Source organism: Aptenodytes patagonicus, chromosome 1, assembly GCF_965638725.1.
Source record: "Aptenodytes patagonicus chromosome 1, bAptPat1.pri.cur, whole genome shotgun sequence".
In the NCBI taxonomy this organism is placed as follows: Eukaryota; Metazoa; Chordata; class Aves; order Sphenisciformes; family Spheniscidae; genus Aptenodytes; species Aptenodytes patagonicus.
In genome coordinates, this window is record NC_134949.1 from 124,675,734 (window position 1) to 124,691,223 (window position 15,490).

Below are 15,490 nucleotides of genomic sequence, written 5' to 3' on the forward strand. Positions count from 1 at the left end.
TTATACTCTGACTGGGGAGGATACAGTCAATTCCTTCTCTTTCCTTATCAGTCCAATCATGTTCATAACTGAGGGCAGGAATTTCTGCTTAATTCATGACTTTGCACTTTGTACTATTAAATCTCATCCCATACCTAGTACTCTAGTTTTCAAGGTCATGCAAGTCACTGATATTCCCAGTCTTCCTGTTTTACAGACAGTAGTGCCTCAATTTCACATTTTACTGGTACTTTCCTACTTTGCAATATAAAAGTATTCTTCTTCTTAGTATTCTCTTCTTACAGTATTCTCTTCTTACTGAATTACTGCCTTGCCCAAATAGGAGAAAGGAAATAACTGACTTCAAAAGTCAAAAGCTAAAAAATGTGAGTCTCCTTGTTCAAAGTCTAAAGTAGGGTGTTAAAAGTGATGGTGGCTCCTTCCTGCTGCAAAATCGGTGTGATTTTGTGGTACTGGCTCCGATTCTGTGCTCATTTCACAGCAGGGCTGACTGGTTGTGTCCGCAAGACACTCTTCTGCCATGGGCCTCTCCATCGGTGCAATAATTCATTACTACAGACTCAAATAGCAAATTGGTGTTAGAGGGGAATAGGTTGCACATTGCGGGAAAAGGTAGCTGAAAGTAAAGGAAGGTCTGTGTTTGACTGTGGGTTAGAAGCGATGCTCAGCACCCTGCCATTGCAACTGGAAAACTGGTGTGTTGCTTGGGGCTAATCCTGCCGGTGTTATGAAGGGTATTGAAACTGAAAGGGCAAAAAGGCTTAATGAATATGATCAGTTATAAAAGCAAAGAGGAAAATTTGTTTTTCCAAAGTGATGATTATAAACTGCCCAATTAAGTAAACAAAGAAGTAGTTGAAAAACCAGCACTGACAGACATCAGATAATAAAATTAATTATAAACAGCAGCCAAAATGCAGCAAGTATGAACTAATCAAAATACTTAATTAGGCTTTGCAGTAGCTACTTTTCTCCCTACCACTGTTTATTACAAATTCATCTGGGGGTTGGTGTCTTTGGTAAGGCTCCAAAGCATATAATAACTAGTTTAAAAGCCTTATGCTCCTACAAAATAATAATATTTTGAAACACGGTACATTTCAGGCTGACTCAGCATGGCAAGCAAGGAGCCCCTTGCCCTAAAAGGAGCGATTTGAAAGCTGGTATTGCTTCTATTTGTTCTGTACCTCTTGTGGTGTTAAAGGGGCTTGAGATACTTACCAATATGTTAATTCTTGGCCAGACAGCTGCCATTTGTGCCATTGCAGGTATCTTCTCCAAAGACCACAGGTGAACTGACATCAAGCTTAAGGTTATAAAAGATCTGTATCAATAAAAACAAATCTGTGTATAAGAAACAAACTAAAGGAGTTAGTGGCAATTTAGAAAAAAGGCCACCTGGATGCTCACAAGTCTATGGGGCCGGATGGGATCCACCCGAGAGTGCTGAGGGAGCTGGCGGAGGTGCTCGCCAAGCTGCTCTCCTTCATTTATCAGCAGTCCTGGTTAACGGGGGAAGTCCTGGAAGACTGGAGGCTTGCCAATGTGACGCCCATCTACAAGAAGGGCCGGAAGGAGGATCCGGGGAACTACAGGCCTGTCAGCCTGACCTCGGTGCTGGGGAAGATTATGGAGCGGTTCGTCTTGAGGGCGCTCACAAGGCATGAGCGGGACAGCCAGGGGATCAGGCCCAGCCAGCATGGATTCGTGAGAGGCAGGTCCTGCTTGACCAACCTGATCTCCTTCTATGACCAGGTGACCCGCCCAGTGGATGAGGAAAAGGCTGTGATGTGGTCTACCTGGACTTCAGTAAGGCCTTTGACACCGTCTCCCACAGCATTCTCCTAGAGAAGCTGGCGGCTCACGGCTTAGACAGGTGTACTCTGCGTTGGGTAAAAAATGGCTGGATGGCTGGGCTCAGGGAGTTGTGGTGAATGGAGTTAAATCCAGTTGGCAGCCAGTCATGAGCGGTGTTCCCCAGGGCTCAGTTTTGGGGCCAGTCTTGTTCAATATCTTTATCAATGATCTGGATGAGGGGATCGAGTGCACCCTCAGTCAGTTTGCAGACGACACCAAGTTGGGCGGGAGTGTTGATCTGCTCGAGGGAAGCTCTGCAGAGGGACCTGGACAGGCTGGATTGATGGGCCCAGGCCAATTGTATGAGGTTCAACAAGGCCAAGTGCCGGGTCCTGCACTTCGGCCACAACAACCCCATGCAGCACTACAGGCTTGGGGAAGAGTGGCTAGAAAGCTGCCCAGTGGAAAAGGACCTGGGGGTGTTGGTCGACAGCTGGCTGAACATGAGCCGGCAGTGTGCCCAGGTGGCCAAGAAGGCCAATGGCATCCTGGCCTGTATCAGAAATAGTGTGGCCAGCAGGAGTAGGGAAGTGATCGTCCCCCTGTACTCGGCCCTGGTGAAGCCGCACCTCAAATACTTTGTTCAGTTTTGGGCCCCTCACTACAAGAAGGACGTCGAGGTGCTGGAGCATGTCCAGAGAAGGGCAACGAAGCTGGTGAGGGGTCTGGAGAACAAGTCTTATGAGGAGCGGCTGAGGGAACTGGGGTTGTTTAGCCTGCAGAAAAGGAGGCTGAGGGGAGACTTCATCGCTCTCTACAACTCCCTGAAAGGAGGTTGTAGCGAGGTGGGTGTCGGTCTCTTCTCCCAAGTAACTAGCGACAGGACGAGAAGAAATGGCCTCAAGTTGCACCAGGGGAGGTTTAGATTGGACGTGAGGAAAAATTTCTTTACTGAAAGAGTGGTTAAACATTGGAAGAGGCTGCCCAGGGAAGTGGTGGAGTCCCCATCCCTGGAGGTATTTAAAAGACGTGTAGATGAGGCGCTTAGGGACATGGTTTAGTGGGTGGTGGTGTTGGGTCGACGGTTGGACTCGATGATCTTAGAGGTCTTTTCCAACCTCAGTGACTCTATGATCATTTGAGGTAAAAAGAAAAAAAAAGGAAAAAAAAGGAAAAAAAGGAAGCAAATCTTATTTCTTTGAATTTAGGCATGTAAGAAACAGCTACCCTAGGTTTTTTTGGCTCCTGTCCTAGTTTTAAGGTAGAATATGGGGGTGAGTTAAACTACTACAGGCTGATCATATCAATCACAAATAGATACCCTGACATCGAATGACATCCACAGAGGACAATCCTGTTGAGGGGCTCTTAATGAAGATGGATTCCATCCATCCATCGTTTACAGACAATTCCCAAGGAGGCTAAACTCTGCAGTCAAAGTGTGCACATCCCCCTTTGGAGGGTGTCCTTATATAAGCATAGGCACCAAGTCTGGTGAAGTGAACAGAACTGCTATGTCTGGCTACAGAAACCTACTGGTTCTAAAAGGGGTTTTATTTAAAATATATGGTCTCTTTAAAGCAAGAACACAAATATGGATGGACTTCTGTTTAATTTAAAAAATTGGGCAAGTTGGGCTAATGTGAAAGGAACTTCTTGTTTCATGACAGTCATAAACCATTGCTGTATAGCTCAGTGCTAGCAATTGTAAACCCTGGTGGTTTAATTACAAGCTGATACCATTCTTCCTACAATTATAACTACATTTTGATTTTGATTTGTAAATTCTGAACTGGGCAAAATGGACTTTGCACCGAAAGGAATTGGATTAACCTCTCAATTTTTTTTTGTCCAACTCTATGAGATCAGAGACACACCAGCTGTGGTGTTGGTGTCTCTCTTCTCTCCTGCCTCACGAGAAATTAAATGTAACAGAAATACACATAGCACTACCACCGCTTGTTTCATGAGGCAGTTCGCAGTTTGTGGATAATGCATTAAAACAGGAACATGCAATCGGGTGATTGTCCCTTCTGAAGTCCAGCTAAAAGAACTGGTCCCAATCATATGCTGCTGAAAAACTGGAGGTGAACTGGTTACTCATAGTAGCAGGCCAGATTGTGAGATCCTTCCCTCTTTCAGCTCTTTCGTATGGTGCAAAGGGGTATCGAAAGTTTCAGATGTGCTCCTGGGATTCCTCGTCTGGCACATCTTCTGAGGGATTTGCCCTGAATCTGACCCACAAGGACACACTCTTGTGCCCATCCTCTCATGGTCTGGGATGGGGGGGGGCATGTAGGAGCAGGCTTGATATGTCAGTTCTAGGCAAGATTTGGATTAGTGCTGAAGCTTATCAAGTTCAGTGCTGTGACTGTCATAACCTGACAAATCCACAAAACAGTATCTATGCTGAAAAGGCCTTTAAAACCTCCGAGACAGCACAAGATTGGGTTGGTGCAAAGGTGCTAGATCTCTGCTTTCTGGCTCACTGGACTTCTAACATCCAACAGTGAGAGCTAGAGTATCAAAGACTTAAAAAAACCCCACTCAGTGGCAGGCCATGTTATAAACCAAGGACAGAGTGCAATATCTAGTTTTTCTGTTGCCTATCTAGTATTTCTATTGCATGGCCAATGGTTTTCATGGTCAACGAATGGAAGGTGACAATAGTGTTGATAAGTTGAAGGTGTTCCTAAATCATCTGTGCTTTCAAATAGTTTTTAAAGAAACCAGGCCCAGATATTGTAAAACAGTTTATGCTCTAAACTCTCCCACAAACCAGAAACTTTGTTTTTCCCAGTGCTCTGTGCATTGTACCAGCACTTGTATCTATGAAAAGTAGATACAGCTAAAGCCGTTATCCCTCCTGTCATCTTATGAGTAAGATATTTTATATACTTGCTTTGCGATGGTATCTTTGGCCATTGGGTTAATGTTCATCTGAAATTTAAGTGCACAATGAAATAGGCATTCTCTGTGAACAGTGGAGAAGGAGAGCCATTCTGTTCTTCATGTCTTAGACATATCCTAGTGTGATGGAAGATATCTGGGCTTTTAATTTTTTTTTTTTCCCAGTGGTGTGGTGTTCCTCTAAGGAGAGCGGATGAGGAGGGACCCTTTAAGGGAGGGGAGATTGCCCCTACTCAAGAGAAGCTGCAGAGCCTTCTCAGGGGAGCATGTGCCAGAAACCACTGAGTAGAGGAAGCAGAAGAAGCAGGGAGAAATTCCCATCATGGTGCTCAGGGCTTGCTGTTCCAGGAGAGGTTGAGAAACTGCTGGGAGGATCAGGAAGGACACGTGCCATGGGGATGAGAGACAGCAGGAAGAGCGGTGCAGGAGCAGCAGGATAAGGCAGTGTCTGCCACCGCTCCCTGGGATGCTTGAGGCCTTCCATGGAAACAAGGAGAAGAACAGGGGGTAAAAGCAGTGACTAAATCCTTTCTATTTCTGTTCTGTCTTCCCCTGCCATGTAACAGCTTTCTCCACCTAAAAGTCCATCACCCTAGTTCATATTCAACTACATCCTTGCCTTTTGAAGTTTAAAAACATCTCAACCTTTTTGTGGAGTTTGACATGAGGAAAAGGTACAGGTGCATAAACTTCAGCAACCTGGGCAGCTCAGGATCTGGTTGCAGTAACAATGAGATGAATTATCCCCTGCTCATACTTTCCTCTCTGGGGGCTCTCTGGGGGCTTTCACAACCAGTGCAGATTAGATACCTATGCTGGAACAGCTGGAATTAGCTGAAATGAACCCTGTCCTGGGATACAGTGAACTGTGAAGACTGAAAGATGACTGAGTGGCACGGCTTCTTGAGAAGCAGGAGAAGGGCTGAGGGGGCAAACCTAGAAAAAGCGTTCCATTTCCATTCAGTCAGAAGGAGGTCACCAGGGAGTTGTGTGGGAGCAGAAGTGTGGCTTCATGAGAAAAACTGAGAAAAGTCAATGCAGGGATGGCACTCAGCTAGGAGAAATCTTAAGGCAAAGCAGAAGGCGGCTTCTGGTCAGGACAAAAAAAAAAAAATTACAGGGGATGTCTGTTCTAAAGCAATATTGTATCTATTCAGACGTAAATGACAAAAAGAAATGTGAAGGTCTAAATTCAGAGCTTGTATTAAAAAAAATGCCATCAGTTCTCTTTAATTGTTTCGTACCCAGATACAACTTAATGTGAAACTTAGCAGATGTTAAGAAAAACAGTAATTTGGTTACCTGGAGCAGATTTCCAGTGGAGTTACTTGTTATATTTCCATGTATGCCAAAGGATCTGTAGTCATTAATGTCACTGGAGGATTTGCCTTTGCCAGACAGTGCTTAGGCGAAAAAACCCAGACAGCTGAATTTCATAAAATTCACAGATCTAGTTCCATGGAGATGTCAGAATAAGCAAATTGATGAGTTAGGAAAGATCATAGCACAAAATTTACATTCTTATTTTTTGCTTGAAAAACAACAAAAAACTACGTACATCTTGCTTCTGGGAAAGTCAGAAATTATAGATACAAAATAATAAATACTGCATTAGAAATAATGCATTCACAGCCAGTTTGCTTTTGTACGTTATCTACAGTTGAAACTTACTAGCCAATGTTGTGAGATCTATTTCCGAGAAGGCCATTTAAAGCTCAGTAACTAATGTGATTTAATAAAACACAGAATAATGCACTCCTACTTTCATTTTCCCAAATGAATATTAATCTCAGAAAACAACAAAAAAAGCATATAATCACTCAAGCGTGCTATTTTACAAATAAATTATATCTAAACCAAAACACATACTGCGTTTAGGAGATTCTTATTTGGCTTGTACAGGCAGTTTCAAAGGAAGCGAGAATCTTGGGAACATTTCCATAAGCTTTGATGATACTGTGGGCAGTCTTTGCCGCAGTCTCCGCATGTCAGTTAATAAGTAATCCCGATTCTCTGTGAAAATGCAAACCACACACATGCATACGCACAAATATATAGAGTGAGATCCTGGCTTTATTAATGTCAATAGTAATTTTGCCCTTGCTTTCCACAGGGTTAAGATTTCACCCAGGAGGTTTATAGCCTCCAGCGCTTTCCACTCCTAAGTGGTGATAAGGGTTTATAATTTAATTTCTGTCAAAGCAATAATGCCTGAGATACGGAAAAACCACTCTCTTTCCCCTAGCACACTTTTTTATTACACAACAAGCTTATAAATAGAAGCCTAAATAACCGCAGATCCAAAAGCTCTCCAAACCCAAGAGGTCTGTGCACGTCTCCTGAAGCTTGTGCAGCCTGTGCCATTGAGGCTGATTATGGTACGGCAGCATCCTGGAGGTGTACTGCCGGCATGCGAATAGCGGCGGGCAGGCAGCCAGACAAGCAGCCGGCCACCCACACATTGCTGCAGCATGCCTGCCGTACGACGTATGCTTTCAGCAATCCACTTGGATGCTTTTAACTTGTAGCTTTCTGCTTCGCCTTTGATTCATTGACTTTCTGCGGACGGCAAGAGATGTCTGGATGAGAGCGGGCTGGATGATTTTAGGTACAAAGAAATCCCATGCCTTGAGTGGTGGTGGAAACGGTTGGGTTAGTAGGGCTAGACCTACAGCTGCATGTGGAGTAGGAAGTCACCTGGGCAGGGGAACAGTCGCAGGCTGGTTGACGGGCAGAAGGGACCAGGTGAGGGATGGATCCCTGCTGCTTTATCTAGGCCAGCCACAGAGCTGACCTGGTTCTGTAAACCGATCAATGTTATAATACAACAAATATGCAGACAGAGGGCTGACACAAACTCCTTATAATGGAGAAGACGTGACATTTTTGATGAGTCTTCTCATTTTAATTCTGGCATGAACTGAGTTAAAACAAACAAACAAACAAAAAGTGGGTATGGAAATATTGCAGCATCAGTAGTAGGCAGTGTGAAATTGCCCTCTTACTGTAAAATGTAAACAGTAGGCATCCAAGTTTGCCAGTTCTATTTTGTATTACACAGTAAGGAGAAGGTGGTGGTTGTTGTTTTAGTCAAGTCCTTCCTCAGGACTTAATGTAAGGCAATACATAACATATAATGTTAGCAGGGGAAAAAATAGCTGAAGGGAATAAGAAACGAGCTGGTTACTTCTAACTCACTGGTTCAAATCCAGTCCATGTTGGTAGCGATCAAAAGTTGCCACCATCTGTTGTTTGGCGGCCTTTGTGGGTGAGCTGTATCGCTGTGGTCCCATGGACAGGTGTTTCCATAATGACAGAATCGCTACGCTTGGCAGTCGCTGGTAACCTTGCTGGTAGCCTCCGGAGAGAAGCCAAAGACTGCAATGAACTTAGACACGGAAATATCTTCGCGTTCCCCTGTGCCATGCCTAGTTAGATTCGTGAAGTCATGTGTGGGCTGTTTTCAGTGCTATGACCCGCGTGGGGAAGCTCCTGTTGTACATAGCTTGGTCAGCCTGTTTCTGGTGCAGACTTCTGTCCTCCCACCCAGGAAGAAGCACTGCAGAAAAGGACTTTGCCTCTGGGTTTCCATGGGCCTATTCCCTGGGCACGCATTCATGTAAAACTCTGGGCAGGACTCCCTGAGTGGCATCCAGAGGCTGCCAGCGTAGCTGGTTATTTTTTCTTTGGTATCCTTTTCTTACTTCTTTTGCTCCCTAACCTCACTCCTGCCCCTGCCTCTGTTGGCTGTTCTCTCTCTGATGCTAATCCTCATGTCTTCCTGGCTTTGTTCTGCTTCCTGGCACCCTCACTCTTCAGTGGGAAGTTTATAAGAAGACCTTATAAAAAAGAAATAGGATAGCTATAAATTTGCAATCCTTTGGTAGCCCTGCCAAATGGTGGGCAGTGGCCTGAAGCAGTCAGGGCTTCTCTAGCACTCTGCGGTTTAAGCTGCCAGTAATTTGGTGGACTCTTCCTGATTTGCCAGGTCTAAATTACTTTCTGTCTACTGCCGCTCAAGCACTGAAAAACAAATAGTTCGTTTTCAAGCAAAGAAGGAACTACCATTTGTGCGGCTTCTGTGATCCCATCTGTTTAAAAAAATTAGCATGGAATGAAATACATTATATTGAGCTAAACTATCAGGATATCTGGTTGAATAGCAGACGTACAACTTCTGTAATATGAGAGTATGAAGGCCCTTTCACTGGAAATGCTCTTTAATCCATGCTGGTTTTTTTAAAGGAATAAAATTTCCATCTTGCTGCATGAGATCAAATGGAAAGCCAGTTGGCTCTAATAGAAAGAGTCGCATTGACTTAATAGGTTTGGATCAGGTCCTTTGAGAGTACTGATAATTTTGAGAGAGAATTTTGCACTCTTCTGCCTCAACAGCATGTCTTGTGTCTTTGACCATCTTGCTTTACTCATTCATAAGATTTTTTGAGGAGACGGTGTTTGTTCTGTGTAAAAACTTTGGCTGAAAAGAGAGACGTATTTGTACATAGTAGATGTTACGGTTTAGATGTCTCCTGTCACCACGGTTCTGTGGGTGGGCTAATAGACCGCAATACTCATTCTCTGGTGCACCAAAGTTTTTCACTGAGCCCCTGTTGTGCATCTTGGGTCTGTGGCGCAGCTTGGGAGATTTCAGTGGCCCAGCTCACAGTCCAGAACAGGGCGCAGGAATATCGGAACAACTGGATTTTCATGACAAAATTTTCAAGTGGTTTTCCTTTACTGGAAAAATGAAAACTTCTGTGGTAGTCAGCTTTTGACAAAGGCAGATTCTTTTCTGTTTGCAGCAGATAATTTTAATGAAATTTTGCTTAGCCAAACCCCAAATTTCCTGCTGAAAACCAGTATTGATTGAAAATGTTCAGGTAGCCTTAGTTTACCTCCAGCTGACTTGGAAACAGCTTGGTCTGTGGGCAGGCCAACTGTACAGTTTGAGTTGAATTTTAATTGGGCCTAATGACTTTGTAAAATGTTCTGTGGTTGCGTAGAAAACAATTCTGATTAGAGGCCCCTCTGCAGTCCTGACTGTGGGGAGATAGGTGTAAATTGGCTAGATTATAAATCCCCAGTCCTGACCTCAGTGATCCACTGACTGAAGGTTAATGGCTGATACTAATTAGGGAATGGTTGGATACAATTGCATGACATGCTCTGTGGTGTCATTTGTATCACACAAGACAACTAACTTTGCACTCAGTAGGAAAAAAGACTGATTGTCAATTTATGGAGTTTATTTTTCAACCCACATTTATTGATAGAAACGTATTAACTCTCCTAATTATCTGGGGATAAAAAACTGTGTCACTTGTTACAAGACACCATCTCACCTGCCTGGGGAGATCAGCAGGACTTTGCAGTTCTCAGTTTTCTATGGCTCTTTTTCCTGAACTGTCAGAATTTCCCCTCACCCCCTATACGGTCATCTCTTTTATGGCTTACGTTGATTCATTTTACTGGTTGGCTACATTTCTCTTTCAAAAAGTGTTTCTTCAGTGGGGTTGAGAGGAGTTAAATATTAAGGATTTATGACCTTGCTCATTTTCTTATCTGTTTCTTGGAAGATTTGTGTAGTATTTTATCATCTCTGAAGTGCTCTCTTGCTTGTTGATAGGGAAAGCTTCTCAGACCACTGGGTCTTGACTGTCCATAAGTTTTTCCCCCTGTAAACTAACAGTCGTGATGCACTCTGCAGTAAAATGGGTTCGGAAGTTCATCTGTACTTTATGTTTCCTTCAAGGTAAAGAAAGGAAGAGCTGCTTAATATAGGGATGTCATGACAATATGGTACTATAGTGCAATATGGTTTAGGTACATAAACTAAATAACACAATTTATTAAATGTTAATATGCATAAAATTATAATTGCAGCATGCACTTGCATACTGATCTATAGATATATAAAATCCACACCTCCTGTTTATATGAGTAGTTAGATCTTTGATTCTCTATGAAACTTTGTGGGTTTGATACCAGCTTCAAGTTCTCCTAAGTCTGATTTACTGCTACTGTGGTTCACAGCATCATTTTTACTTCAGTGGAAGGCACTTTGTTTCCTACGTGGATTTTGGCTTTGGCACCCTGGAAATGCTGACTGTTTTCCATTTCAGACTTACTGCTGCTTTATGTTTCAGACTTGAGGTGTCCAAATACTGTTAAAAATGAAGCACTGACTTGTAAGATGAAGGAAAGAAGACAGCCTGAACTTGTGCACCTTCTGTGCTTGGGACTCCACGTCCACCCTGTGAGTAAATAACAGCAACTTACTCAGCACCAGCGGCTCCTCATTTTCTCCCAGTTGTACCATTTTCTGGCAACGCGTCATTAAAATCAGCAGCGCTCTAATGATGTGCTGAACTGCTGGGGACGTGGTGACAGAAGACATGCAAATATTGAGGGAGTCTGAAGTAATACTTTCTCAGTGTCTGTTTGTTTAGAAATCAAACTCTTACTTACACTGAATAGTGAAATACCGCTCCTTGTCAGCGAGACTCTTTCTCTGAAGGCTGACAGAGGCACCCTCGTCTTCCCGTTGTGGCTTTCTGTGTCTATTAGTTATAAATTAGGATACTTTGATCTGGGACTCCTGGATTCTGTTTCCAGCTCTGTCACTCATTTGATACGTGACCATGGGAAAATCGTATCTTTTGCAAAGGAATTGCTCAGTCAGAAAAAAGTCTCCGTGCACAGTGCTGCAGGTTAAAGAGCAGCTTTATGCTCCAATGGCCGATGAACCCCCTCAGGCCCAGCTTTGTCAGGCAGGTAGTCTACGTAGATTCAAGCTGTCAACAAATCCCATCTGCTCTGCCAGCAGGTGATTCTAGCAGCCACGCGGGAGGGACACCAACCCTCTTATTTGCCTGGTGTCAGGCTTGTATGTGACAAAGCTGGGACAGCAGATGGGATATACTGCAGATAGCTGGGTTAAAAAAAGCACGGTGGAGCTTGTCTGCTCTGCAGGCAAAAGCACATTTGGGTGCCCTGCCCCAGCACTGGGCAGAGTTGGAGTTTGCTTCTCAGCCTTCCTCACTGGTCTGCACTTAACTTGTCCCTGAATACATTTCTAAGGGCAAATGGTTTATTCGTGGTTTACCAATTTGCCTTTCAGCTTAGCCCTAAAGCCACTTTTAAGTAACCGCAGAGATGGAGCCCTGCTGCTTTACGAAAATGCACCCTAAGCCCTTGTATGAACAACTCTCATTTACAAAACAGGCAATACAACGAAAACTGCTTATGTGTGTGCTTTTAATATAATGTATATATTCTATGCATGTTTTAAGCAGAGTATTTGAAAAAATGTAACTTGTAAAACTTTGTGATTTACATCCAACATTTTCAGGTGCAAAAGGTTAAAGAAAAAAACATATTATTGTTTTCACCTTCACTGGACAGGTTTGCAAACAATCACATATGTTTAAGGGATTTTTGTGCCAGCTGTAGTTATACCAAATGATACAATATTTCATAAATAAACTGTCACTTATTCAGCATCTTTATTTAGAGGTGCTAAACAAGACACTTCTCCCTGCCTAGTGAAACGCACATGGAGAGAAAAATGGAAGCAATCTAACCCATGGAATAATTTCAGTTCTCAGGTTTAGTTACAAATAAAGTCACCTGTTCTTAGTGACTCCTAATGCCTTTAGAAGAAGACCTGCTTGAATATCTCAGGGCAGAACTGTGCCCTGACTATGGCTAATACTGATTAAGCAGCAACAGCTGGAGTGAGTCACTTGGAGGTTGGGCTTTAGTTCCCTCTGTGATAGTACGTCTTCTGACTATGACTTGGAGAAAATGAGACAAAATGATGCATTTGTTTTTACAAACCTAGATGTAAATATAGGTGTATAATATGCGGTGGTATTTGTAGAGTATGTGTGCATCACAGATATCACAGCTGATACGAGTATTTCAAAGGTATTTGCAGAATCTATGCCCCATACTATTATATATAACTCCATAGAACAGGCTGCTTGATGTATGATTTTAAAATATTTCAAAAAATAGTTTTAAAGAAATGAACTGAATGATGATTGTCAGCAAAATAAACTGTATTAATTCTACTGAGCATTGAGCTTGATATTTTCACAACTTGAATTATGGAAAAATTTATGAACAGCCTGCTTTTTTTCTGTTAATTACTTTTTGCATATAACGAGAACTACTCATGAGTCAATTGCTCGCAGGTTGCATTTAATATAAACAGAGCTCTAGCAATTGAGTTGGTACACACTGCCACAACTGTTTACCCTTTTCTTCCATCTCCCCAGCCTTCGATTCCTCTTCTCACATGCTTAAGGCTTTATAGAAATCTCCAGGTGCTGAAGAGTCTCTGCATTCTGCGTTGTGGAAAGATGCAGTACTGCAATAGGGATTGTTACGTTAGAAAAGAGGTTTTCTCACTGTCATTATTGTCAAAATTCTTGTGAATTACATGCACTGTAACGAGGCTAGCTCCAGTCTGGATTTAAAGCTGTAATTATAACCATTGCATGCTATCTGAATGGAGTCCATCTTGAAATGTAATATGTGAGAAAAGTGATGCTCTTCCTCATGTGGTGGCAAACCAGTGAAAGAAAAAGCATTTTTTCAAAAAGCATTTACTTGTGTGGTATCCACTCTGCTCATGCAAAATACTTTTTGGCAATGTTCTTTGTAATACAGAATCATTTTCTGTTTTAATGCCTGCTGAAGTTGCCAGTTGAGTTATTATGCGATCGCTCTGGACAGGATGCTAGAGTAACAAGTTTGTGTACTCTCTCAGCAGGGTTCGGAGCGATGGATGGAAGAGGTGTAAACACGTGTTTGGTTATGAGCATTATTCGTAATTAGAATATGTGACAAGAAAAATTAGAGAGTACACAGATGGAAAGTAAATGGTTCGATAGTTATATATGACACATATTAAAGATTTTTTCACTTGGGAATTCAGTATTTGGGTTTGATTTAGTTTGTGTAATTATCTCAGATACTTCTGAGATCATATATCTCTTGGTTTGGACAAAATTAGAAATACCAGCTGTGATTTTGTGCTCATTTGCACAGGCACAACCCACACAGTGTTGTTCCTAGTGATAACGACCTAATGATGGTTTTATAGATCTATTGGTGATACGAGTCAACATTTTTTATGGCTGCCATTTTTCCAGGATTAACAGCCAAATCCTCCAGTCCTTTGTTGCATTTAAGGAGTTAAGGGAAATACGGGTCTGCATCCTGCTAAAAATCCTCATTCCCATGAACACCCCAGCTTCAGTGGTGAATACCACTTGTAGTAAAGATTAAATTGATTTCACTAGAGGTGATTGTAGGTATAATAACTGAGGGAGAAAAAGCCATTGTCCCTAATATTTCCCTTTACTGAAAAAATGGATCTTAAAGATCAGAAAATAAAATAGGAAAAACCCATACATTTGTTATCTGTGCTGTTATAGGGGGACAAAGTTGACATAGATCATTTACTTAAAAAGTAGCACCTCTGCCTTGATTTCTGTCTCTATAAGAGCATTATGTCAGCTACCTTTGGTCCATGAATACCATGTTGAGATTTTAAGGTTTAGAAAGATCACCCAAAAATCTAATATCGCAGCCTTCAAAACTTTTATAAAAAAATTTTGCCAGGTTTTGAATCTTTGATTAAAGCATATATTCTGAATAATCCCCCTCATCTTCTTGTGAATGGAAGGCATCACGGTATTTTTGACACATGATTAATCACACTTCTGTTAAAAATAATTGTCTTAAACCTGTTGTGAATTTATTTATCCATCATTCATAAGACCCATTTGCACTAGACTGAAGTTTCCTTTATTATCAATTATTTTCTCATCTTCAAGATATTTAGAAATGGTAGTTGGGTCACCGTGCTATCTTCTCCTCAATAACTATCTCATTTGGTCATATCCCCATCTCTCAAACTGTACAGTGGCTTCTCCAACCATTGGGTATATTTATTTTTCCTGTAGCTCTCTCCCATTTTGCATTTATTCTTTCTGGGATGTGGACCGTAGATAATAACAAACCCATATCACTCTTACCACTGCCATTGCAAAAACATCTTCTTGCTACTTCTCCCCGTGGAAACACAAACATCATGTTAACATTTATTTTGTTGAGCTATGTGACTCCTGTGACTTTGAGACCGCTGCACAAACTCTGTCAGTCAAGACTCCAGTGACTATTCTCAAGATCTTACAAGTTTTACTAGCAGAACATTACAAGTTTTGCTCCTATAACTTTGCTTTTTCCACTCTTTACCTGCATAATACTTCAATATGTTCAGCTTAACAAGCAATTCAGATTGCTTTGCATAACTGATCAGTCCTCAATATTATTTACCATCCTTTGTGTCCTCCACAAATTTCATAAATGGTCATTTTATGTCTCCCACTCTCGCTACATCAGTGAGAACTGAGCATGCAGAAAAGTATAGTCTACGAAGAGCATGAATTGCAATGATTCATTTGTACGGCACTGTAACACTCCTTTGTTATTTCCCCCTGCTGATCTTCCTGATCTTCCAGCTTTTACATTTTAGAGTTTTGTCCTGAAACCAGTAATGGAATGTAAAATGTATTTCACAAGCAAAGATTGATTTTATTTCAGTCCAAATCCATCATTTATATCTCCACTAAATTCTACCCGTACACCATCTGGTAAGGAGAGAACAGGGGTGAATTACACGTAATGCAATTATGGTGTGAAAACACAGCCATTTCTGTTATTCATTAGATTGTATCACTAAAATACTTAGTAAAGATTAGAATGT